We start from the raw sequence: 26,342 nt of genomic DNA, 5'->3' as shown, positions 1-26,342 counted from the left end.
AGTTTAGGTTTAGGGTTATGGTTAAGGTTAGGTTTAGGGTACGGCTTAGGGTGCGGGTTACGGTATGGGTGAGGGTACGGCGTAGGGTATGGGTTAGGTTTAGGGTTAGGATTAGGGTACGGATAAGGGTGCGCGTTACGGTACGGGTGAGGTTATGGCATAGGGTATGGGTTAGGGTTAGGATTAGGATTAGGGTTAGGGTTAGGGTATGGCTTAGGGTACGGGTGAAGTTACGGCATAGGGTATGTTTTGGTCTTGTCTATTACATATTTGGTTTATGGAATTGTACCTTTGCTAATTTCAAACCATTGTTTTATTCATCACCCCACCTCACCTCTCCCGTTCAGCATCCATAGTGTGTTTTCTAAATGTGTGACTCTGTTCTGTTTTGTAATTCAGGTCATGTGTAGCAATTTTTACATTCCCTCTATAAGTGATATCTTATGATACGTGTCTTTTTCTGTGTGACTTATTTCACTTAGTATCATCGTACCTAAAGCCACTCATCATACTGCTACTAGCCTTATGACATTGATTTCATGGCTGAGTGATATTCCATTGTACATAAGTACCACAATTTCTGTATCCATTTTTCTCTTTCCTGAGATATTTAAGGTGTACCGAATTGGAGGTTCTTGTAAACAGAGCAGCCCTAAACTTTGGGGTGCCTGTGTCTTGTTGATTTTTAGTTTTCCCAATTTATACGCCCATGAGTGGAAGTGCCCTATGCTCTCTAAGCTGTGTTTTTTAGATGTTTCATGACACAGCGTACACTTCTCCAGAGTGGCTGTTGGCAATTTACATCCCGCCCATCAGCCTAATGAGGTTCCCATTTCTCCGTGGCCTGTCCTGCATTTCTGGGTTTTACACTTTTTTCAGCATGGCCCTTTTGACCGATGGGAAGTGAGACTTCTTTGTAGTGTTGATTTGCATTTCCGGCTTGCTTGGTTGTCCAAAAAGGGCGTATGCGTTTTTTCCTGAATATATTCAGGAAAAAACGCATACGCCCTTTTTGGCCAAGTGCATCATTGTCGACTTTTTTCCGCTATTCATGTGCTTTCAAGGCGAGTCGAATCTACCTCCTGAAATCTGTTTCCTGCAATTCTGCCTTGCTTGCCAATCCTCTTCCTTGCCTTCCCTCAATATACTTTTGGACGATAGTTATAATTTATAATTCTGCAGGTTTGTGAATTGAAGTTTCCCGAGCTCCATTTGTCAACTCGCTTTTTTGGGAGCCTGCCGCAAAACTGCTGGTTTGCTTCTGGCCCTACTCTGGTTCCGGGTGGCAGGCTAAGCCTTTGCTTAATTCTTCTTCCTGATTGGAAATTAGAGTGACATGTGCCTGTCCGAACATCTAGGGCTTGTCTCTTAGTGTTTCTCCTCCTTCCCCTTCTTCCTCTGGACAAACCCCAAACTCTGTGCAACAGGATGTTGAAGGTGCTGACATCCTCAAGTGGGGAGATTGTTAGGAAAGAGGCTGGAGGGGTGAACCCGACAACCAGGAGATTAGGAGTTGAGGTGCCTTTCCCAAAATCTTCCTGATCCAACCGTGTACCATCTTCTGGGTGTCACAGGCATGTTTTAGCTGTAGGAAAGGTCCCGTGTATGTAAGGAGAACACCAGGGATTTTTCCAAATCGGTGTCTCCCCAAACCCCAATCTGGGGAATTTTTAAGCTACTGGTACATGTATGTTCATTAAGGGACTTGGGCCATAGGCAGAGTCCGAACTTTAGATGATTGAATTCTTCAGGGTCAGAAACGCTCACCATCAGCCTCCTTTAGGTTCCATTTTATCTGTAGTTGATAGATGATGTTGATATAGATATCTATTGTTTTTCAGATTATTTCCCCTTAGGGGTCATTACAAAATATTGAGTATAGTTCCCTGTGCTATACAGTAGTTCCTTGTTGATGATATATTTTATACATAGCAGTGCGTATATGTTAATCCGAAACTGTTAATTTATCCCTCCTCCCACCTTTCCCCTTTGGTAATAAAAAAATACAAGATTTTATACTTCTCAGAAATCTAGGAGCTGAAAGAGAGGTATCATTTTCAATGGAAAATCATTCAAAACAAGATTGAAACTTCAGCCAAGATTATTAGATGTACATCCTTGGAAAGAAATCAGTGCATTTCTCTAATGTTGACCTGACAAATAAGACAAACCCCTCCACTGAACTTGCTTATAATAAAGTGATGGAAATATCAAATGGAAGTGTTAGAAACATCTTATTTTACAGGAGCCTTATACACTGCTCTATGTTAATTACAGTTTGGCTCACACATCTGTTCATTGAAGTTACAATGTTCTCAAATTCTGTTACTGATCCTGCAGAGTGGGCCCCAACAAGGGTCCCCCTGCCCAGTGTCATTGGAGCCAACAGATCGAGACTGAGTTTGGTTCAGAAGCAAAGGAAAACTTTATATTTTGATCAGAGAATGGGGAGGTGAGAGCGTGCGCTCCCCCGCGGGCTGTGGGCCAGGCTGCTGTGTAGGGATCCCGTCAGCGTCAGCGGGAGGGAGGGGGCGGAGCTCTCGAGGGCCGGGTTGGCTGGAGCTCAGGCTCTATGTCGCGGAGTCTGCACGGGGCCGCGTGAGCTGAGGTGTCGGCCCAGCCATTTTGCACTAGGGAATCGGGTCTGAAGTGCCAGGTGTGGGACCTCTGCATGTGGAAACCTAGGAGCAAGTGAAATTAGACAAAGCACAAAGGAAGAAGTGGTTAGACTTTATCTTATTGCCCAGATTCTATTTTTATCTCCCAGGAATTTTTAATGGGCTTTGCCGGTGGCAAACCCCTCCTCTGCCTTTTGTCCCATTCCTCATTCTTGGGGCGCTGAGGGTGCAGACACCTCTTCTGTAAATGCTTCGTGTTGAGTTGGGTGTCCTCATACCCGGGGGGAGGGGCAGGACTTCTCCCCAGCAGCCTCCAGGTGAGGTTGATTGTCCCCAGGCCTCCTCCCTCACTGCTCGTCCGCCTGAGCACCAGCATTGGAAGTTTTATAGATTCTAATGACCTTTAAGGGTCCAGGAAAGAGATGTGCAGAGACGCTGGGGGGGCCGGTTTTACCCTGCTCCACATTGGTTCGGCCCCCTTAGGCTGACGGTTTCTGCCAGCCTAGATGCTCTGACCAGTAGTCTGCGCTTTCTTCAGTTAGGCCACTGAATTAATGTACAAACAGCACCAGGTGTCAGAGCCCTGCTTGCTCAACTCCCAGACAGTTCAGGGCCGGTGGTGATCCAGGACCATGACGGCCACTCAGTCAACGGCCTTTTGAAGTAGCCAGGAGTACAGCCGGTCTCATTGGCCACCGTCACCGCGGTGTCTGTAGGCTTTTCTATGGTGGCAGCATTATTTACCGTTCCCCTGCCAAGTTTATTAGCTCCGCTCTGGGTGCAGTAAGTCCTGCAAGCAATAGTCTGCTCTTTTGGGGCACACTCTTGTTGTTTTCTGAGAGAAGCTCCAGGTCAAGTGATGGTCACACGAGTCGTCATGGGGGCCCATTGCCCCAGGTTGTCTCTCTGGAGGTTGGAGTTGGAGGGCCTCCTCACTCGAGGTCATTGTGCCCACGGAGCGATCCCTGCAACTTCAGGGCATGGTGGGTGGTTAGGACCACCAAGTGGCGTCCTTTTCCCTTAGGAGGGAGCTGGCCTTGCGGGCTGCTGATTTCCAGGTTTTTAGATACCCCCAGTATCCTGGTCGGATGGGGTGGCTGGCCAATGCCTGGAGGGCATTCTTGCGTTGTTCCATTTCAAGTGGTCCCAGCTTTTGCACTAATACTCCAAGGGCGATTCGCCTTGGACCAGGAATGTAAAGGTCAAAGTGTTTAGCTAGATTAGGGAGGTCCAGGGCAAGGGTCTGAACTGACTGCTCTTTCCATTCTTGAAAGGCCGCTTCTGGATTCTATTCGAAAGGATCATCATCTTTTCCTTTCAGTGTTTCATATAGAGGCCCAGCTATTAGACTGTAGTTAGGGATCCAGATGCAGCAAACTCCGGTCTCCCCAGGAACCGCTAAGCTGTCTTCTAGTTTTAGGAAGGGTGAGGCTGCAAATGGCTTCTTCCCTTTCCTGGGATGGGCTTCTCCGACCTTCTGTGAGAATGAAGCCCAGGCAGGTCACCTTAGTCTGTGATATTTGAGCCTTTTTCTTGGACACCTTCTATCTTTAGATAGGCTAGGTAGTTCAGAGGCCTCCTTAGTAGGGCTGGCGATCAGAATGTCATCTGCATATTGAAGGAGGGTTCCCTTCTCCAGAGGTAGATCTTTTGGGTCTTTAGCTAACGTTTCCCCAAAGATGGTGTGGGAATTTTTGAACCCCTGGGGCAGGACGGCCCAGCAGTATTGTTTTTGTTGTATGTTGAGTCCTGCCACTCACAGCCAAAATTTCTTGTGACTCTGGAACTAATGGAATACAGAAGAAGGCATCATTGAAGTCTAATACAGAATACCATGTCCTGGTGGATGGTAGAATGACCAGCAGGGTGTAGGAATTAGGAACTACTGGATGTATATCCTCTGTGGCTTCACTGACTGTCCTGGCGTCCTTTACCAGGTCCCCAGCAGCCCACGGGGCTCTTGTGGTCAGGCCCCTCCCAGGATATGGAGCTCACCTGTGCAGGTAGCCAGCAGCCCACGGGGCTCTTGTAGTTAGGCCCCTCCCAGGATATGGAGCTCACCTGGGCAGGTACCCAGCAGCCCATGGGGCTCTCATGGTCAGGCCCCTCCCAGGATATGGAGCGTACCTGGGCAGGTATGCAGCAGCCCACGGGGCTCTCGTGGTCAGGCCCCTCCCAGGATATGGAGCTCCCCTGGACAGGTACCCCGGCAGGGCTGGGCACACGGGAACCGTGCACATAGCCCTCATTGCAGAGCACCCCCAGCACACCTGTCGCTCAGAGCTGACACAGAGCACCTCAGAGCAGGGCTTGAACTAACAAACAGCAGCTGCGACAGGTCTGTGACACTAGGCTTCACTCTGTGCGGCCTCCCTCCACCTGGTCTTCCAGGGGCTTCCACTGCAGCCGGGGCACCAGGCCTCTGTCTCCACCCACCACCCCTCCTCTCCCTGACTCCTGGGTTCCTCTCATTAGGAGAGGGTCTTCTTGAAGTTGTCTCCCACTCATGGACCAGATAAAATGATTCGAAAACAAGCCAGGGCTGCCGCCCCTTGTCTATCCTGACTCTCGGGACCCTACATCTGTTCCTTGGACCTGGCCGGTGCAGCAAGGCCCATTTTCTGCAACTCTGAGCCCCTGAGGGGCAAGGATTGGCTGACCTGGGCAGCCTGACCCAGCCGGCCAGCCCTTCCCAGGTGTGCCTGGGTTGAGGTCAATATAAACACCCCTCCAGGCAGCAAAAGCCTCTGCAGCTGTGCCTGACGCCATAGTCTCTGCCCCGTCAGCAGTCTCGGGGTTGGGCTGGTGGGAGGGAGTAGGGCCCATGGCTCTATGAGTGGCCCGGTGTGAGTGGGGCTCTGCTGGACTTTCTGCAGGAGTTGCCGGGCTGCCACCTGCTAAAGAAGAGGATGTGTCACCCATACCTGCTGCTGGAATTTCTCCCCGGGAAGAGGTGAGGAAGGAAAAAAGCAGTGGGGGCCGGGACAGGAGGGGTACCTCAGGCAGGGAAATGGAAAGCTTCCAGAAGAGCGCCCGGGGCCAGGACCATCCTGGCTGGCGTGCAGGCATCAAGTCGACCTGCGTGCTGTCGCTGGTGTGACTCCAAGCCCCTTCCTCTAGGCTTTAAAGTCTTTGCACACATTCAGGTGTTTTACCTGGGAAGGGTGGGGAAAGTTCAGCAGCAGCTGGCCTGGGTCTCAGCTCACGTTTACTCAGAGACGCCTCCTCACGGTCCCCCAGCTTTGCAATGAGGACGCTCCTTGTGTGGGGGCTGCTGGCTGCATGGGAGACGATTCCCCTCCTGTGACCAACTTCAGAATTGTTTACCACTGGAGCAAGTGCCCTGATAGGGTTTTCCTCTGTATGACCAGTGGGTTCTGTTTTTTTTCTCTTTTGGTTCAAGGTAGGTTTTATTCCTCTTTTTGTATTTATAGATATAAGCATGGAAATAATTCATTCATATAAATATGTCTATGGGAAGGACAGAGCTTTTTTTCTGTTTTATTTTTTTAAATATTATTTATTTTTAAATTTTTGAATGTATTTTATTCATTTTTTTATACAGCAGGTTCTTATTGGTTATCTATTTTATACATATAAGTGTATATATGTCAATCCCAGGCTCGCAATTCATCCCACCACCACCACCCTGCCACTTTCCCCCCTTGGTGTCCATACATTTGTTCTCTACATCTGTGTCTCTATTTCTGCCTTGCAAACCAGTTCATCTGTACCATTTTTCTAGGTTCCACATGGATGTGTTAATATACGATATTTGTTTTTCTCTTTCTGACTTACTTCACTCTGTATGACAGTCTCTAGATCTATCCATGTCTCTACAAATGACCCAATTTCATTCCTTTTTATGGCTGAGTAATATTCCATTTTATATATGTACCACATCTTTTCCATTCGTCTGTCTATGGGCATTTAGGTTGCTTCCATGACCTGGCTATTGTAAATAGTGCTGCAATGAACATTGTGGTGAATATGTCTTTTTGAATTATGGTTTTCTCTGGGTATATGCCCAGTAGTGGGATTGCTGGGTCATATGGTAATTCTATTTTTAGTTTTTTAAGGAACCTCCATACTGTTCTCCATAGTGACTGTATCAATTTACATTCCCACAAATAGTGTAAGAGGGTTCCCTTTTCTCCACACCCTCTCCAGCATTTGTTGTTTGTAGATTTTCTGATGATGCCCATTCTAACTTGTGTGAGGTGATACCTCATTGTAGTTTTGGTTTATATTTCTCTAATAATTAGTGATGTTGAGCAGCTTTTCATGTGCTTCTTGGTCATCTGTATGTCTTCTTGGGACAAATCTCTATTTACGTCATCTGCCCATTTTTGGATTGGGTTGTTTGTTTTTTTACTGTTGAGCTGCATGAGCTGTTTATATACATTGGAGATTAATCCTTTGTCCATTGATTCGTTTGCAAATATTTTCTCCCATTCTGAGGGCTGCCTTTTCGTCTTGTTTGTAGTTTCCTTTGCTTTGCAAAAACTTTTAGGTTTCATTTGCTCCCATTTGTTTAGTTTTGTTTTTTATTCCATTACTCTAGGAGGTGGATCAAAAAAGATCTTGCTGTGATTTATGTCAAAGAGTATTCTTCCTATGTTTTCCTCTAAGAGTTTTATAGTGTCCGGTCTTACATTTCGGTCTCTAATCCATTTTGAGTTTATTTTTTGTGTATGGTGTTAGGGAGTGTTCTAATTTCATTCTTTTACATGTAGCTGTCCATTTTTCCCAGCACCACTTATTGAAGAGACTGTCTTTTCTCCATTGTATATCCTTGCCTCCTTTGTCATAGATTAGTGGGCCATAGGTGTGTAGGTTTATCTCTGGGCTTTCTTTTTTTTTTTCTTTTACATCTTTATTGGAGTGTAATTGCTTTACAATTGTGTGTTAGTTTCTGCTGTATAAAAAAGTGAATCAGCTATACGTATACATATAACACTATATCCCCTCCCTCTTGCACCTCCCTCTCACTCCCTTATCCCACCCCTTTAGGTGGTCACAAAGCACCGAGCTGATCTCCCTGTGGTATGTGGCTGCTTCCCAGTAGCTATCAATTTTACATTTGGTAGTGTATATCTGTCTATACCACTCTCTCACTTTGTCCCAGCTTACCCTTCCTCCTCCCCGTGTCCTCAAGTCCTTTCTCTACATCTGTGTCCTTAATCCTTTCCTGCCCCTAGGTTCTTCATAAACTTTTGGTTTTTTTTAGATTCCATATATATGTGTTAGCATACGGTATTTGTTTTTCTCTTTCTGACTTACTTCACTCTGTAGGACAGACTCTAGATCCATCCACCTCCCTACAAATAACTCAATTTCGTTTCCTTTTATGGCTGAATAATGTTCCATTGTATATATGTGCCACATCTTCTTTATCCATTTATCTGTTGATGGACACTTAGGTTGCTTCCATGTCCTGGCTATTGTAAATAGAGCTACGATGAACATTGTGGTACATGACTCTTTTTGAATTATGGTTTTCTCAGGGTAAATGTCCAGGAGTGGGTTTGCTGGGTTGTATGGTAGTTCTATTTTTAGATTTTAAGGCACCCCCATACCGTTCTCCCTAGTGGCTATATCAATTTACATTCCCACCAACAGTGCAAGAGGGTTCCCTTTTTTCCAATAAATGCCTCTCCAGCATTTATTGTTTGTAGATTTTTTGATGATGGCCATCCTGACTGGTGTGAGGTGATACCTCACTGTAGTTTTGATTTGCATTTTTCTAATGATTAGTGATGTTCAGCATCCTTTCATGTGTTTGTTGGCAACCTGTATATCTTCTTTGAAGAAATGTCTATTTAGGTCTTCTGCCCATTTTTGGATTGGGTTGTTTGGTTTTGTGATAGTGAGCTACATGTGCTGCTTTTTGGAGGTTAATCCTTTGCCATTTGCTTCATTTGAAAATATTTTCTCCCATTCTGATGGCTGTCTTTTCGTCTTGCTTATGTTTTCCTTTGCTGTGCAAAAGATTTTAAGTTTCATTAGGTCCCATATTTTTATATTTGTTTTTATTTCCATTTCTCTAGGAGGTGGGTCACAAAGGATCTTGCTGTGATTTATGTCATAGACTGTTCTGCTTATGTTTTCCTCTTAAGAGTTTTATAGTGGCTGGTCTTACATTTAGGTCTCTAATCCATTTTGAGTTTATTTTTGTGTATGGTGTTAGGGAGTGTTCTAATTTCATTCTTTTACATGTAGCTGTCCAGTTTTCCCAGCACCACTTACTGAAGACACTGTCTTTCCTCCATTGTATACCCTTGCCTCCTTTGTCATAGATTAGTTAACCATAGGTACGTGGGTGTATCTCTGTGCCTTCTATCCTGTTCTATTGATCTATATTTCTGTTTTTGTGTCAGTACCGTATTATCTTGATTACTGTAGCTTTGTAATATAGTCTGAAGTCTGGAAGTCTGATTCCTCCAGCTCTTTTTTTTCCCCTCAAGACTGCTTTGGCTATACGGGATCTTTTGTGTCTCCCTACAATTTTTTAGATTTTTTTTTCTAGTTCTGTAGAAAATGCCAAAGTATTTTGATAGGGATTGCATTGAATCTGTAGATTGCTTTCGGTAGTAGAGTCATTTTCACAATATTGATTCTTCTAATCCAAGAACATGGTATATGTCTCCATCTGTTTATATCATCTTTGATTTCTTTCATCAGTGTCTTATAGTTTTCTTTTTTTTTTTTTTTGTCTTATAGTTTTCTGAGTACAGGTCTTTTACTTCCTTAGGTAGGTTTATTCCTAGGTATTTTATTCTTTTTGTTGCAGTGGTAATGGGATTGTTTCCTTAATTTCTCTTTCTGATCTTTCATTGTTAGTGTATAGGAATGCAAGCAATTGCTGTGCATTAATTTTGTATCCTGCAACTTTACCAGATTCATTGATTAGCTCCCGTGGTTTTCTGGTGGCATCTTTAGGATTCTCTATCTACGATATCATGTCATCTGCAAACAGTGACAATTTTACTTCTTCTTTTCCTTTTTGTATTCCTTTTATTTCTTTTTCTTCTCTGATTGCCATGGCTAGGACTTCCAAAACTATGTTGAATAGTAGTGGTGAGAGTGGACATCCTCGTCCTGTTCCTGATCTTAGAGGAAATGCTTTCAGTTTTTCACCATTGAGAATGCTGTTTGCTGTGGGTTTGTCATATATGGCCTTTATTATGTTGAGGTAGTTTCCCTCTATGCCCACACTCTGCAGAGTTTTTATCGTAAATGGGTGTTGAATTTTCTCAAACTCTTTTCCTGCATCTATTGAGATGATCATATGGTTTTATTCTACAATTTGTTAATATGGCGTATCACATTAATTTGTGTATATTGAAGAATCCTTGCATCCCTGGGATAAACCCCACGTGATCATGGTGTATGATCCTTTTAATGTGTTGTTCGATTCTGTTTGCTAGTATTTTGTTGAGGATTTTTACATCTATATTCATCAGTGATATTGGTCTATAATTTTCTTTCCTTGTAGTATCTCTGTCTGGTTTTGGTATCAGGGTGATGGTGGTCTCATAGAATGAGTTTGGGAGTGTTCCTTCCCCTGCAATTGTTTGGAAGAATTTGAGAAGGTTGGGTGTTAGCTCTTCTCTAAATGTTTGATAGAATTCACCTGTGATGCCATCTGGTTCTGGACTTTTGTTTGTTGGAAGATTTTTAATCACAGTTTCAATTTCATTGCTTGTGATAGGTTTGTTCATATTTTCTATTTCTTCCTGGTTCAGTCTTCGAAGGTTATCCCTTTCTAAGAATTTGTCCATTTCTTCCAGGTTGTCCATTTTATTGGCATAGAGTTGCTTGTAGTAGTCTCTTAGGATGCTTTGTATTCCTGTGGTGTCTGTTGTAACTTCTCCTTTTTCACTTCTAATCTTGTTGATTTGAGTCCTCTCCCTCTTTTTCTTGAGTCTGGCTAAAGGTTGATCGTTTCTGTTTATCTTCTCAAAGAACCAGCTTTTAGTTTTATTGATCTTTGCTTTCGTTTTCTTTGTTTCTATTTCATTTATTTCTGCTCTGATCTTTATGATTTCTTTCCTTCTACTAACTTTGGGTTTTGTTCTTCTTTCTCTAGTTCCTCTAGGTGTAAGGTCAGATTGTTTATTTGAGATTTTTCTTGTTTCTTGAGGTAGGCTTGTATTGCTATAAACTTCCCTCTTAGAACTGCTTTTGCTGCATCCCATAGGTTTTGGATCATCGTGTTTGGTTGTCATTTGTCTATAGGTAGTTTTTGATTTCCTCTTTTATTTCTTCAGTGATCTCTTGGTTATTTAGTAACGTATTGTTTAGCCTCCATGTGTTTGTGTTTTTTACGGTTTTTTCCGTGTAATTGATTTCTAATCTCATAGCATTGTGGTCGGAACAGCTGCTTGATATGATTTCAGTTTTCTTAAATTTACTGAGGCTTTATTTGTGACCCAAGATGTGATCTATCCTGGAGAATGTTCCGTGTGCCGTTGAGAAGAACGTGTAATCTGCTGTTTTTGGATGGAATGTCCTATAAATATCAATTAACTCTATCTGGTCTATTGTGTCATTTAAAGCTTGTGTTTCCTTATTAATTTTCTGTCTGGCTGATCTCTACTGGTGTAAGTGAGCTGTTAAGGTCCCCCGCTATTATTGTGTTACTGTCGATTTCCTCTTTTATAGCTATTAGCAGTTGCCTTATATATTGAGGTGCTCCTATGTTGGGTGCATATATATTTATAATTGTTATATCTTCTTCTTGGATTGATCCCTTGACCATTATGTAGTGTCTTTCCTTGTCTCTTGTAACATTCTTTATTTTAAAGTCTATTTTATCTGATATGAGTATTGCTACCCCAGCTTTCTTTTGAATTTCATTTGCATAGAATATATTTTTCCATCACGTCACTTTCAGTCTGTATGTGTCCCTAGGTCTGAAATGGGTCTCTTGTAGACAGCATATATATGGGTCTTGTTTTTGTATCCATTCAGCGAGCCTGTGTCTTTTGGTTGGAACATTTAGTCCATTCACGTTTAAGGTAATTATCGATATGTATGTTCCTATTACTATTTTCTTAATTGTTATGGGTTTGTCTTGATGGGTCCTTTTCTTCTCTTGTGTTTCCCACTTAGAGAAGTTCCTTTAGCATTTGGTGTAGAGCTGGTTTCATGGTGCTGAATTCTCTTAGCTTTTGCTTGTCTGTAAGGCTTTTGATTTCTCCGTCAAATTTGAATGAGATCCTTGCTGGGTGGGGTACTCTTGGATGTAGGTTCTTCCCTTTCATCACTTTAAATTTATCATGCCACTCCCTTCTGGCCTGTAGATTTTCTGCTGAGAAATCAGCTGTTATCCTTATGGGAGTTCCCTTGTATGTTATTTGTCATTTGTCCCTTGTTGCTTTCAATAATTTTTCTTTGTCTGTAATTTTTGTCAATTTGATTACTAAGTGTCTTGGCATTTTTCTCCTTTGGTTTATCCTGCCTGGAACTCTCTGCGCTTCCGGGACTTGGGTGGCTATTTCTTTTCCCATGCTAGGGAAGTTTTCGACTATAATCTCTTCAAATATATTCTCGGGTCCTTTCTCTCTCTCTTCTCCTTCTGGGACCCCTATAATGCGAATGTTGTTGTGTTTCATATTGTCCCAGTGGACTCTTAGGGTGTCTTCATTTATTTTCGTTCTTTTTCTTTATTCTGTTCCATGGCAGTGATTTCCACCTTTCTGTCTTCCAGGTCACTTATCCGTTCTTCTGCCACAGTTATTCTGCTACTGATTCCTTCTAGTGTATTTTTCATTTCAGTTATTATATGGTTCACGTCTGTTTGCTTGTTCTTTAATTCTTCTATTTGTTTGTTCCTTAATTCTTCTAAGTCTTTGTTAAGCATTTCTTGCATCTTCTCGATCTTTGCCTCCATTCTTTTTCCAAGGTCTTGGATCATCTTCACTATCATTATTCTGAATTCTTTTTCTGGAAGGTTCCCTATCTCCACCTCATTTCGTTTTTTATCTGTGGTTTTATCTTGTTCCTTGATCTGGGATAAAGTCCTCTGCCTTTTCATTTTGTCTATCTTTCTGTGAATGTGGTTTTCCTTCCAGAGTATGCAGAATTGTAGTTCTTCTTGCTTCTGCTGTCTGCTCTCCGGTGGATGAGTCTATCTTAGAGGCTTGTGCAAGCTCCCTGATGGGAGGACTGGTAGTGGGTAGAGCTGGGTGTTGCTTTGGTGGGCAGAGCTTTAAACCGCTTGTCTGCGGATTAAATAAAACTTTAATCAAAAGTTTAATCCGCTTGTCTGCTGATGCATGGGGCTGGGTTCCCTCCATGGGGTTACGGTTAGGGTTAGTGTTAGGTTTAGTGTACGGATTAGGGTTAGGGTATGGCTCAGGGTTAGGGTAGGGGCTAGGGTTAGGTTTAGGGTTAAGGTTAGGTATAGGGTTCGGGCTAGGTTTAGGGTATGGCTTAGGTTACGAGTAAGTGTAAGACTTAGTGAATGGGTTAGTGTTAGGGTGAGGGTTAGAGTATGGCTTAGGGTACAGGTTGGGGCATGGCTTAGGTTATGGGTTAGGGTTACGGTTAGGATTCGGGTTAGGGCTAGGTTTAGGGTACGGCATAGGTTACGAGTAAGTGTAAGGCTTAGTGTATGTGTTACTGTTAGGGTTAGGGTTACGGTACGGCTTAAGTTACGGTTTAGGGTTAGTGTTAGAATTAGGATTAGTGTTAGGGTAAAGATTAGGGTACGGATTATGTTTAGGGTATGGGTTAGGGTTAGGGTAGTGGTTAGGGTTACGGTTAGGGCTAGGTTTATGGTACAGCTTAGGGTATGGGAAAGGGTACGTCTTAGTGTATGGGTTAGAGTTACGGTTAGGGGTAAGTTAAGGTTTAGGGTACGGATTAAGTTTAGGGGGTGGGTTACTTTTAGGGTGGGGGTAACGTTTAGGGTTACGGTTAGGGTATCGCTTAGGGTATAGGTTAGGGTTAGGGTTAGGTTTAGGGGTAGGTTTAGGGTACGACTTATGTTACAAATTAGTGTAAGGGTTAGGTAATGGGTTAGCTCTAGGTTTAGGATTATGGTACGGCTTAGAGCACGGGTTAGGATTAGTATACGTGTTAGGGTTAGGGTAGGGGTAAGGTTTAGGGTACGTATTAGGGTTAGGGTAGTTATTAAACCTATCCCACTCACTAGATTCCCCTTAGCACGGAAAGGAATATTAGTTTGGGGTCCAGCCATGGAGAAGAGTTTAGATACTAGGATAAGATAAGGAACACACCCATTAGAAAGAAATCACATTAGGATTCTCTTTTTAACCTGTCCCTTAAAACACTAGTGCTTAGGAAATCTATTGGAGGCAGAAGCAGTCAAGGGTAGCTTAGGGTTAGGGTTAGGGTTTGGATTAGGGTTAGGGTACGGCATAGGGTACGGGTTCGGGTAGGGGTTCGGGTACGGCGTAGGTAATGGGTTTCGGTTAGCGTTAGGGTTAGTGTTAGGGTTAGGGCTAAGATTAGGGTACGGGTTAGGAGTAGGGTAAATGTTAGGGTTAGGGTAGGAGTGAGGTTTACGGTATGTGTTAGGGTTAGCGGAGTTATTAAACCTATCCCACATTCTAGATATCCCTTAGCACATAAAGGAATATTATTTGGGGGTCCAGGCATGGAGATGACGTTAGACACTAGGATAAGATAAGTAACACACCCATTATAAAGAAATCATATTAGGATTCTCTTTTTAACCTGTTCCTTAAAACACTAGTGCTTAGGAAATCTATTGGAGGCAGAAGCAGTCAAGGGTAGCTTAGGGTTAGGGTTAGGGTTAGGGTACGACTTGGGTACGGGTTCGGAGAGGTGTTCGGGTACGGAGTAGGGTATGGGTTAGGGTTAGGGTTAGTGTTAGGGTTGGGGCTCGTTTTAGGGTACTGGTTAGGATTAGGGTACGTGTTAGAGTTAGGGTAGCGGTTAGGGTTAGGGTACACATTAGGGTTAGGGTAGTTACTAAAACTATCCCACTCTCTAGATATCCCTTAGCACGTAAAGGAATATTATTTGTGGGTCCAGCCATGGAGAAGATTTTAGACACTAGGATAAGAAAAGGAACACACCCATTATCAAGAAATCACATTAGGATTCTCCTTTTAACCTGTTCCTTGAAACACTAGTTCTTAGGAAATCTATTTGAGGCAGAAGCAGTCAAGGGGAGCTTAGTGTTAGGGTTAGGGTTAGGGTACGGGTTCGGGGAGGGGTTCGGGTACGGGGTAGGGTATGGTTTAGGGTTAGAATTAGGGTTAGTGTTAGGGTTAGGGCTCGCTTTAGGGTACGGGTTAGGATTAGGGTACGCATTAGGGTTAGGGTAGGGGTTAGGGTTAGGGTACGCGTTAGGGTTAGGGTAGTTATTAAACCTATCCCACTCTCTAGATACCCCTTAGCACGTAAAGGAATATTATTTGCGGGTCCAGCCATGGAGAAGAGTTTAGACACTAGGATAAGATAAGGAACACACCCATTATCAAGAAATCACATTAGGATTCACTTTTTAACCTGTTCCTTGAAACACTAGTGCTTAGGAAATCTATTGGAGGCAGAAGCAGTCAAGGGTAGCTTAGGGTTAGGGTTAGGGTTAGGGTGAGGGTTAGGGTACGGCTTAGGGTACGGGTTCGGGGAGGGGTTCGGGTACGGCGTAGGATATGGGTTAGGGTTAGTGTTACGGTTAGGGCTCGGTTTAGGGTACGGGTTAGGATTAGGGTACGCGTTAGGGTTAGGGTAGGGGTTAGGGTTAGGGTATGCGTTAGGTTTAGGCTAGTTATTAAACCTATCCCACTCTCTAGATACCCCTTAGCACGTAAAGGAATATTATTTGGGGGTCCAACCATGGAGAAGAGTTTAGACACTAGGATAAGATAAGGAACACAGCCATTATCAAGAAATCACATTAGGATTTTCTTTTTAACCTGTTCCTTAAAACACTAGTGCTTAGGAAATCTATTGGAGGCAGAAGCAGTCAAGGGTAGCTTAGGGTTAGGGTTAGGGTGAGGTTTAGGGTACGGCTTAGCTTACGGGTTCGGGGAGGTGTTCGGGTAGGACGTAGGGTATGGGTTGGGGTTAGGGTTAGGTTTAGTGTTAGCGTTAGGGCTCGGTTTAGGTTACGGGTTAGGATTAGGGTACGCGTTAGGGTTAGGGTAGGGGTTAGGGTTAGGGTACGCGTTAGTGTTAGGGTAGTAATGAAAACTATCCCACTCTCTAGATACCCCTTAGCACGTAAAGGAATATTATTTGGGGGTCCAGCAATGGAGAAGAGTTTAGACACTAGGATGAGATAAGGAACACACCCATTATCAAGAAATCACATTAGGATTCTCTTTTTAACCTGTTCCTTAAAATACTAGTGCTTAGGAAATCTATTGGAGGCAGAAGCAGTGAAGGGTAGCTTAGGGTTAGGGTTAGGGTTAGGGTGAGGGTTAGGGTACGGCTTAGGGTACGGTTTCGGGGAGGGGTTCGGGTACGGCGTAGGGTATGGGTTAGGGTTAGGATTAGGGTTAGTGTTAGGGTTAGGGCTCGGTTTAGGGTACAGGGTAAGATTAGGGTACGCATTAGGGTTAGGTTAGGGGTTAGGGTACGCGTTAGGGTTAGGGTAGTTATTAAACCTATCCCACTCTCTAGATACCCATTAGCACGTAAAGGAATATTATTTTGGGGCCAGCCATGGAGAAGAGTTTCGACACTAAGATAAGAAAAGGAACACACCCATTATCAGGAAATCACATTAGGATTCTCTTTTTAAGCTGTTCCTTAAAACACTAGTGCTTAGGAAATCTATTGGAGGCAGTAGCAGTCAAGAGTAGCTTAGGGTTAGGATTAGGGTTAGGGTGAGGTTTAGGGTACGGCTTAGGGTACGGTTTCGGGGAGGGGTACGGGTAGGGCGTAGGGTATGGCTTAGGGTTAGGGTTAGTGTTAGGGTTAGGGCTCTGTTTAGGATACGGGTTAGGATTAGGGTACGCGTTAGGGTTAGGGTAGGGGTTAGGGTTAGGGTACGCGTTAGGGTTAGGGTAGTTATTAAACCTATCCCACTCTCTAGATACCCCTTAGCAAGTAAAGGAATATTATTTGGGGGTCCAGCCATGGAGAAGAGTTTAGACACTAGGATAAGATAAGGAACACACCCATTATCAAGAAATCACATTAGGATTCTCTTTTTAACCTGTTCCTTAAAACACTAGTGCTTAGGAAATCTATTGGAGGCAGAAGCAGTCAAGGGTAGCTTAGGGTTAGAGTTAGGGTGCGGGTTAGGGTACGGCTTAGGGTACGGGTTCGGGGAGGTGTTCGGGTACAGAGTAGGGTATGGGTTTGGGTTAGGTTTAGGGTTAGGGTTAGGGCTCGGTTTAGGGTACGGGTTAGGATTAGGGTACGCGTTAGGGTTAGGGTAGGGGTTAGGGTTAGGGTATGCGTTAGGGTTAGGGTAGTTATTAAACCTATCCCACTCTCTAGATATCCCTTAGCACGTAAAGGAATATTATTTGGGGGTCCAGCCATGGAGAAGAGTTTAGACACTAGGATAAGATAAGGAACACACCGATTATCAAGAAATCACATTAGGATTTTCTTTTTAACCTGTTCCTTAAAACACTAGTGCTTAGGAAATCTATTGGAGGCAGAAGCAGTCAAGGGTAGCTTAGTGTTAGGTTTAGGGATAGGGTGAGGGTTAGGGTACGGCTTAGGGTACGGGTTCGGGGAGGGGTTCGGATAGGACGTAGGGTATGGTTTAGGGTTAGGGTTAGGTTAATGTTAGGGTTAGGGCTCGGTTTAGGTTACGGGTTAGGATTAGGTTACGCGTTAGGGTTAGGGTAGGGGTTAGGGTTAGGGTACGCGTTAGTGTTATGGTAGTTATTAAACCTATCCCACTCTCTAGATACCCCTTAGCACGTAAAGGAATATTATTTGGGGGTCCAGCCATGGAGAAGAGTTTAGACACTAGGATAAATAAGGAACACACCCATTATCAAGAAGTCACATTAGGATTCTCTTTTCTACCTGTTCCTTAAAACACTAGTGCTTAGGAAATCTATTGGAGGCAGAAGCAGTCAAGCGTAGCTTAGGGTTAGGGTTAGGTTTAGGGTGAGGGTTAGGGTACGGCTTAGGGTACGGTTTCCGAGAGGGGTTCGGGTACGGCGTAGGGTATGGGTTAGGGTTAGGGTTAGTGTTAGGGTTAGGGCTCGGTTTAGGGTACGGGTTACGAATAGGGTACGCGTTAGTGTTAGGGTATGGGTTAGGGTTAGGTTACGCGTTAGAGTTAGGGTAGTTATTAAACCTATCCCACTCTCTAGATACCCCTTAGCACGTAAAGGAATATTATTTGGGGGTCCAGCCATGGAGAAGAATTTCGACACTACGATAAGATACGGAACACACCCATTATCAAGAAATCACATTAGGATTGTCTTTTTAACCTGCTTCTTAAAACACTAATACTTAGGAAATCTATTGGAGGCAGAAGCAGTCAAGGGTAGCTTAGGGTTAGGGTGAGGGTTAGGGTGAGGGGTAGGGTACGGCTTAGGGTACGGGTTCGTGGAGGTGTTCGTGTACAGCGTAGGGTATGGGTTAGGGTTAGAGTTAGGGTTAGTGTTAGGGTTAGGGCTCGGTTTAGGGTACGGGTTAGGATTAGGGTACGCTTTAGGGTTATGGTAGGGGTTAGGGTTAGGGTACGCCTTAGGGTTAGGGTAGTTATTAAACCTATCCCACTCTCTAGATACCCCTTAGCACGTAAAGGAATATTATATGTGGGTCCAGCCATGGAGAAGAGTTTAGACACTAGGATAAGATAAGGAACACACCCATTATCAAGAAATCACATTAGGATTTTCTTTTTAACCTGTTCCTTAAAACACTAGTGCTTAGGAAATCTATTGGAGGCAGAAGCAGTCAAGGGTAGCTTAGTGTTAGGTTTAGGGTTAGGGTGAGGGTTAGGGTACGGCATAGGGTACGGGTTCGGGGAGGGGTTCGGATAGGACGTAGGGTATTGGTTAGGGTTAGGGTTAGATTTGTGTTAGGGTTAGGGCTCGGTTTAGGTTACGGGTTAGGATTAGGGTACGCGTTAGGGTTTGGGTAGGGGTTAGGGTTAGGGTACGCGTTAGTGTTATGGTAGTTATTAAAACTATCCCACTCTCTAGATACCCCTTAGCACGTAAAGGAATATTATTTGGGGGTCCAGCCATGGAGAAGAGTTTAGACACTAGGATAATATAAGGAACACACCCATTATCAAGAAATCACATTAGGATTCTCTTTTTAACATGTTCCTTAAAACACTCGTGCTTAGGAAATCTATTGGAGGCAGAAGCAGTCAAGCGTAGCTTAGGGATAGGGTTAGGTTTAGGGTGAGCGTTAGGGTACGGCTTAGTAGACGAGTTCGGGGAGGGGTTCGGGTAAGGCGTAGGGTATGGGTTAGGGTTAGCGTTAGGGTTAGTGTTAGGGTTAGGGCTCGGTTTAGGTTACGGGTTAGGATTAGGGTACGCATTAGGGTTAGGGTAGGGGTTAGGCTTAGAGTACGCGTTAGGGTTAGGGTAGTTATTAAACCGATCCCACTCTGTAGATACCCCTTAGCACGTAAAGGAATATTATTTGGGGGTCCAGCCATGGAGAAGAGTTTAGACATTAGGATAAGATAAGGAACACACCCATTATCAAGAAATCACATTAGGACTCTCTTTTTATCCTGTTCCTTAAAAGAGTAGTGCTTAGGAAATCTATTGGAGGCAGAAGTAGTCAAGGGAAGCTTAGGGTTAGGGTTAGGGTTAGGGTGAGGGTTAGGGTACGGCTTAGGGTACGGGTTCGGGGAGGGGTTCGGGTACGGCGTAGGGTATGGGTTAGGGTTAGGGTTAGGGTTAGTGTTAGGGTTAGGGCTCGGATTAGGTTACGGGTTAGGATTAGGGTACGCGTTAGGGATAGGGTAGGGGTTAGGGTTAGGGTATGAGTTAGCGTTAGGGTAGTTATTAAACCTATCCCACTCTCTACATTCCCCTTAGCACGTAAAGAAATATTATTTGGGGTTCCGACAATGGAGAAGAGTTTAGACAGTAGAATAAATAAGGAACACACCCATTATCAAGAAATCACATTAGGATTCTCTTTTCTACCTGTTCCTTAAAACACTAGTGCTTAGGAAATCTATTGGAGGCAGAAGCAGTCAAGGGTAACTTAGGGTTAGGGTTAGGGTTAGGGTGAGGGTTAGGGTACGGCTTAGGGTATGGGTTCGGGGAGGGGTTCGGGTACGGCATACGGTATGGGTTAGGGTTAGGGTTAATGTTAGGGTTAGGGCTCAGTTTAGGGTACGGGTTAGGTTTAGGATACACGATAGTGTTAGGGTAGGGGGTAGGGTTAGGGGATGCGTTAGGGTTAGGGTAGGCATTAAACCTATCACAATCTCTAGATACCCCTTAGCTCGTAAAGGAATATTATTTGGGGGTCCAGCCATGGAGAAGAGTTTACACACTACGATAAGATAAGGAACACACCCATTATCAAGAAATCACATTAGGATTCTCTTTTTAACCTTTTCCTTAAAACAGTAGTGCTTAGGAAATCTATTAGAGGCAGAAGCAGTCAAGGGTAGCTTAGGGTTAGGTTTAGGGTTAGGGTGAGGGTTAGGTTACGGCTTAGGGTACAGGTTCCGGGAGGGGTTCGGGTAGGGCGTAGGTTATGGGTTAGGGTTAGGGTTAGGGTTAGTTTTAGGTTTAGTGCTCGGTTTAGGGTACATGTTAGGATTAGGGTACGCGTTATGGTTAGGGTAGGGGTTAGGGTTAGGGTACGCGTTAGGGTTAGGGTAGTTATTAAACCTATCCCACTCTCTAGATACCCCTTAGCACGTAAAGGAATATTATTTGGGGGTCCAGCCATGGAGGAGAGTTTAGACACTAGGATAAGATAAGGAACACACCCATTATGAAGAAATCACATTAGGATTCTCTTTTTAACCTGTTCCTTAAAACACTAGTGCTTAGGGAATCTATTGGAGGCAGAAGCAGTCAAGGGTAGCTTAGGGTTAGGGTTAGGGTTAGAGTGAGGGTTAGGGTACGGCTTAGGGTACGGGTTCGTGGAGGTGTTCTTTTACAGCGTAGGGTATGGGTTAGGGTTAGGTTTAGGGTTAGTGTTAGGGTTAGGGCTCGGTTTAGGTTACGGGTTAGGATTAGGGTACACGTTAGGGTTAGGGTAGGGGTTAGGGTTAGGGTACGCGTTAGGGTTAGGGTAGTTATTAAACCTATCCCACTCTCTAGATACCCTTTAGCACGTAAAGGAATATTATTTGAGGTTCCCGCCATGGAGAAGAGTTTAGACACTAGGATAAGATGAGGAACACACCCATCATCAAGACATCACATTAGGATACTCTTTTTAACCTGTTCCTTAAAACACTAGTGCTTAGGAAATCTATTGGAGGCAGAAGCAGCCAAGGGTAGTTTAGGGTTAGGGTTAGGGTTAGGGTGAGGGCTAGGGTACAGCTTAGGGTTCGGGTTTGGGGAGGGTTTCGGTTAGGGCGTAGGGTATGGGTTAGGGTTAGGGTTAGTGTTAGGATTAGGGCTCGGTTTAGGGTATGGGTTAGGATTAGGGTACGCGTTACGGTTAAGGTAGAGGTTAGGGTTACGGTACGCATTAGGGTTAGGGTAGTTATTAAACCTATCCCACGCTCTAGATACCCCTTAGCACGTAAAGGAATAGTATTTGGGGGTCCAGCCATGGAGAAGAGTTTAGACACTAGGATAAGATAAGGAACACACCCATTATCAAGAAATCACATTAGGATTCTCTTTTTAACCTGTTCCTTAAAACACTAGTGCTTAGGAAATCTATTGGAGGTATAAGCAGGCAAGGGTAGTTTAGGGTTAGGGTTAGGGTTAGGTGAGGGTTAGGGTACGGCTTAGGGTACGGGTTGGGCAGGGGTTCGGTTACGGCATAGGGTATGGGTTAGGGTTAGGGTTAGGGTTATTGTTAGGGTTAGGGCTCGGTTTAGGGTACGGGTTAGGATTAGGGTACGCTTTAGGGTTAGGGTAGGGGTTAGGGTTAGGGTATGCATTAGGGTTAGGGTAGTTATTAAACCTATCCCACTCTCTAGATACCCCTTAGCACGTAAAGGAATATTATTTGGGGGTCCAGCCATGGAGAAGAGTTTAGACACTACGATAAGATAAGGAACACACCCATTCAAAAGAAATCACATTAGGATTCTCTTTGTAACCTGTTCCTTAAAACACTAGTGCTTAGGAAATCTATAGGAGGCAGAAGCTGTCAAGGGTAGCTTAGGGTTAGGGTTAGGGTTAGAGTGAGTGTTAGGGTACGGCTTAGGGTTCGGGTTCGGTGAGGGTTTGGGTACGGCATAGGGTATGGTTTAGGGTTAGGGTTAGGGTTAGTGTTAGGGTTAGGGCTCGGTATAGGGTACGGGTTACGAATAGGGTACGCGTTAGTGTTAGGGTATGGGTTAGGGTTAGGTTACGCGTTAGGGTTAGGGTAGTTATTAAACCTATCCCACTCTCTAGATACCCCTTAGCACGTAAAGGAATATTATTTGGGGGTCCAGCCATGGAGAAGAATTTCGACACTACGATAAGATAAGGAACACACCCATTATCAAGAACTCACATTAGGATTGTCTTTTTTACCTGTTCCTTAAAACACTAGTGCTTAGGAAATCTATTGGAGGCAGAAGCAGTCAAGGGTAGCTTAGGGTTAGGGTGAGGGTTAGGGTGAGGGGTAGGGTACGGCTTAGGTTACGGGTTCGGGGAGGGGTTCGGGTAGGGCGTAGGGTATGGCTTATGGTTAGGGTTAGTGTTAGGGTTAGGGCTCGGTTTATGGTACGGTTTAGGATTAGGGTACGCCTTAGGGTTAGGGTAGGGGTTAGGGTTAGGGTTAGTGTACGTGTTAGGGTTAGGGTAGTTATTAAAGCTATCCCACTCTCTAGATACCCCTTAGCACGTAAAGAAATATTATTTGGGGTTCCAGCCATGAAGAAGAGTTTAGACACTAGGATAAGATAAGGAACACACCCATTCTAAAGAAATCACATTAGGATTCTCTTTTTAACCTGTTCCTTAAAACACTAGTGCTTAGGAAATCTACTGGAGGCAGAAGCAGTCAAGGGTAGCTTAGGGTTAGGGTTAGGGTTAGGTTGAGGGTTAGGGTACGGCTTCGGGTACGGTTTCCGGTAGGGGTTCGGTTACGGCGTAGGGTATGTGTTAGGCTTAGGGTTAGGGTTAGTGTTAGGGTTAGGGCTCGGTTTAGGGTTCGGGTTAGGATTAGGGTACGCGTTAGGGTTTGGGTAGGCATTAGGGTTAGGTTACGCGTTAGGGTTAGGGTAGTTATTAAACCGATCCCACTCTCTAGATACGCCTTGGCACGGAAAGGAATATTATTTGGGGGTCCAGCCATGGAGAAGAGTTTAGACACTAGAATAAGATAAGGAACACACCCATTATCAAGAAATCACATTAGGATTCTCTTTTTAACCTGTTCCTTAAAACACTAGTGCTTAGGAAATCTATTGGAGACAGAAGCAGTCAAGGGTAGCTTAGCGTTAGGTTTAGGGTAAGGGTGAGGATTAGGGTGAGGGTTAGGGTACGGCTTAGGGCACGGGTTCGGGATGTGTTCGGGTACAGCATAGGGTATGGTTTAGGGTTAGGGTTAGTGTTAGGGTTAGGGCTCAGTTTAGGGTACGGGTTAGGATTAGGGTACGCGATAGGGTTAGGGTAGGGGTTAGGGTTAGGGTATGCGTTAGGGTTAGGGTAGTTATTAAACCTATCCCACTCTCTAGATACCCCTTAGGTCGTAAAGGAATATTATTTGGGGGTCCAGCCATGGAGAAGAGTTTACACACTAGGATAAGATAAGCAACACACCCATTATCAAGAAATCACATTAGGTTTCTCTTTTTAACCTGTTCCTTAAAACACTAGTGCTTAGGAAATCTATTGGAGGCAGAAACAGTCAAGGGTAGCTTAGGGTTAGGGTTAGGGTTAGGGTGAGGGTTAGGGTATGGCTTAGGGTACGGGTTCGGCGAGGGGTTCGGGTACGGCGTAGGGTATGGTTTAGGGTTAGGGTTAGTGTTAGGGTTAGGGCTCGGTTTAGGGTACGGGTTAGGATTAGGGTACGCGTTAATGTTAGGGTAGGGGTTAGGGTTAGGGTATGCGTTAGGGTTAGGGTAGTTATTAAACCTATCCCACTCTCTAGATAACCCTTAGCACGTAAAGGAATATTATTTGGGGGTCCAGCCATGGAGAAGAGTTTAGACACTAGGATAAGATAAGGAACACACCCATTATCAAGAAATCACATTAGGTTTCTCTTTTTAACCTGTTCCTTAAAACACTAGTGCTTAGGAAATCTATTGGAGGCAGAAGCAGTCAAGGGTAGCTTAGGGTTAGGATTAGGGTTAGGGTGAGGGTTAGGGTACGGGTTCGGGGAGGGTTTCGGTTACTGCGTAGTGTATGGGTTAGGGTTAGGGTTAGGGTTAGTGTTACGGTTAGGGCTCGGTTTAGGGTACGGGTTAGGATTAGGGTACGCGTTAGGGTTAGGGTAGGGGTTAGGGTTAGGGTACGCGTTAGTGTTATGGTAGTTATTAAATCTATCCCACTCTCTAGATACCCCTTAGCACGTAAAGGAATATTATTTGGGAGTCCAGCCATGGAATAGAGTTTAGACACTAGGATAAGATAAGGAACACACCCATTCTAAAGAAGTCACATTAGGATTCTGTTTTTAACGTGTTCCTTAAAACACTAGTGCTTAGGAAATCTATAGGAGGCAGAAGCAGTCAAGGGTAGCTTAGGGTTAGGGTTAGGGTTAGGGTGAGGTTTAGGGTACGGCTTAGGGTACGAGTTCGGGGAGGGGTTCGGGTACGGCGTAGGGTATGGCTTAGGGTTAGGGTTAGTGTTAGTGTTAGGGTTAGGGCTCGGTTTAGGGTACGCGTTAGGATTAGGGTACGCGTTAGGGTTAGGGTAGGTGTTAGGGTTAGGCTACGCGTTAGTGTTAGGGTAGTTATTAAACCTATCCTACTCTCTAGATACCCCTTAGCACGTAAAGGAATATTATTTGGGGGTCCAGCCATGGAGAAGAATTTAGACACTAGGATAAGATAAGGAACACACCCATTCTAAGGAAGTCACATTAGGATTCTCTTTTTAACCTGTTATTTAAAACAGTAATGCATAGGAAATCTATTGGAGGCAGAAGCAGTCAAGGGTAGCTTAGGGTTAGGTTTAGGGTTAGGGTGAGGGTTAGGGTACGGCTTAGGGTACAGGTTCGGGGAGGGGTTCGGGTAGGGCGTAGCGTATGTGTTAGGGTTAGGGTTAGGGTTAGGGTTAGGGCTCGGTTTAGGGTACGGGTTAGGATTAGGGTACGGGTAGGGTTAGGGTAGGGGTTAGGGTTAGGGTACTTATTAAACCTATCCCAATCTCTAGATACCCCTTAGCACGTAAAGGAATATTATTTGGGGGTCCAGCCATGGAGAAGAGTTTAGACACTAGGATAAGATAAGGAACACACCCATTATCAATAAATCACATTAGGATTCTCTTTTTAACCTGTTCCTTAAAACACTAGTGCTTAGGAAATCTATTGGTGGCAGAACCAGTCAAGGGTAGCTTAGGATTAGGGTTAGGGTTAGGGTGAGGGTTAGGGTACGGCTTAGGGTACGGGTTCGAGGAGGGGTTCGGGTACGGAGTAGGGTATGTGTTAGGGTTAGTGTTAGGGTTAGGGCTCGGTTTAGGGTACGGGTTAGGATTAGGGTACGCGTTAGTGTTAGGGTAGGTGTTAGGGTTAGGCTACGCGTTAGGGTTAGGGTAGTTATTAAACCTATCCCACTCTCAAGATACCCCTTAGCACGTAAAGGAATATTATTTGTTGTGCCAGCCATGGAAAAGGGTTTAGACACTAGGATAAGATAAGGAACACACCCATTATCAAGAAATCACATTAGGATTCTCTTTTTAACCTGTTCCTTAAAACACTAGTCCTTAGGAAATCTATTGGAGGCAGAAGCAGTCAAGGGTAGCTTAGCGTTAGGTTTAGGGTAATGGTGAGGATTAGGGTGAGGGTTAGGGTACGGCTTAGGGCACGGGTTCGGGATGTGTTCGGGTACAGCATAGGGTATGGTTTAGGGTTAGGGTTAGTGTTAGGTTTAGGGCTCAGTTTAGGGTACGCGATAGGGTTAGGGTAGGGGTTAGGGTTAGGGTATGCGTTAGGGTTAGGGTAGTTATTAAACCTATCCCACTCTCTAGATACCCCTTAGGTCGTAAAGGAATATTATTTGGGGGTCCAGCCATGGAGAAGAGTTTACACACTAGGATAAGATAAGGAACACACCCATTATCAAGAAATCACATTAGGTTTCTCTTTTTAACCTGTTCCTTAAAACACTAGTGCTTAGGAAATCTTTTGGAGGCAGAAGCAGTCAAGGGTAGCTTAGGGTTAGGGTTAGGGTTAGGGTGAGGGTTAGGGTATGGCTTAGGGTACGGGTTCGGCGAGGGGTTCGGGTACGGCGTAGGGTATGGTTTAGGGTTAGGGTTAGTGTTAGGGTTAGGGCTCGGTTTAGGGTACGGGTTAGGATTAGGGTACGCGTTAATGTTAGAGTAGGGGTTAGGGTTAGGGTATGCGTTAGGGTTAGGTTAGTTATTAAACCTATCCCACTCTCTAGATAACCCTTAGCACGTAAAGGAATATTATTTGGGTGTCCAGACATGGAGAAGAGTTTAGACACTAGGATAAGATAAGGAA

The sequence above is a fragment of the Balaenoptera acutorostrata genome, chromosome 15 (assembly GCF_949987535.1).
Source record: "Balaenoptera acutorostrata chromosome 15, mBalAcu1.1, whole genome shotgun sequence".
NCBI classification, from domain to species: domain Eukaryota; kingdom Metazoa; phylum Chordata; class Mammalia; order Artiodactyla; family Balaenopteridae; genus Balaenoptera; species Balaenoptera acutorostrata.
This window is presented reverse-complemented; position numbering follows the sequence as displayed.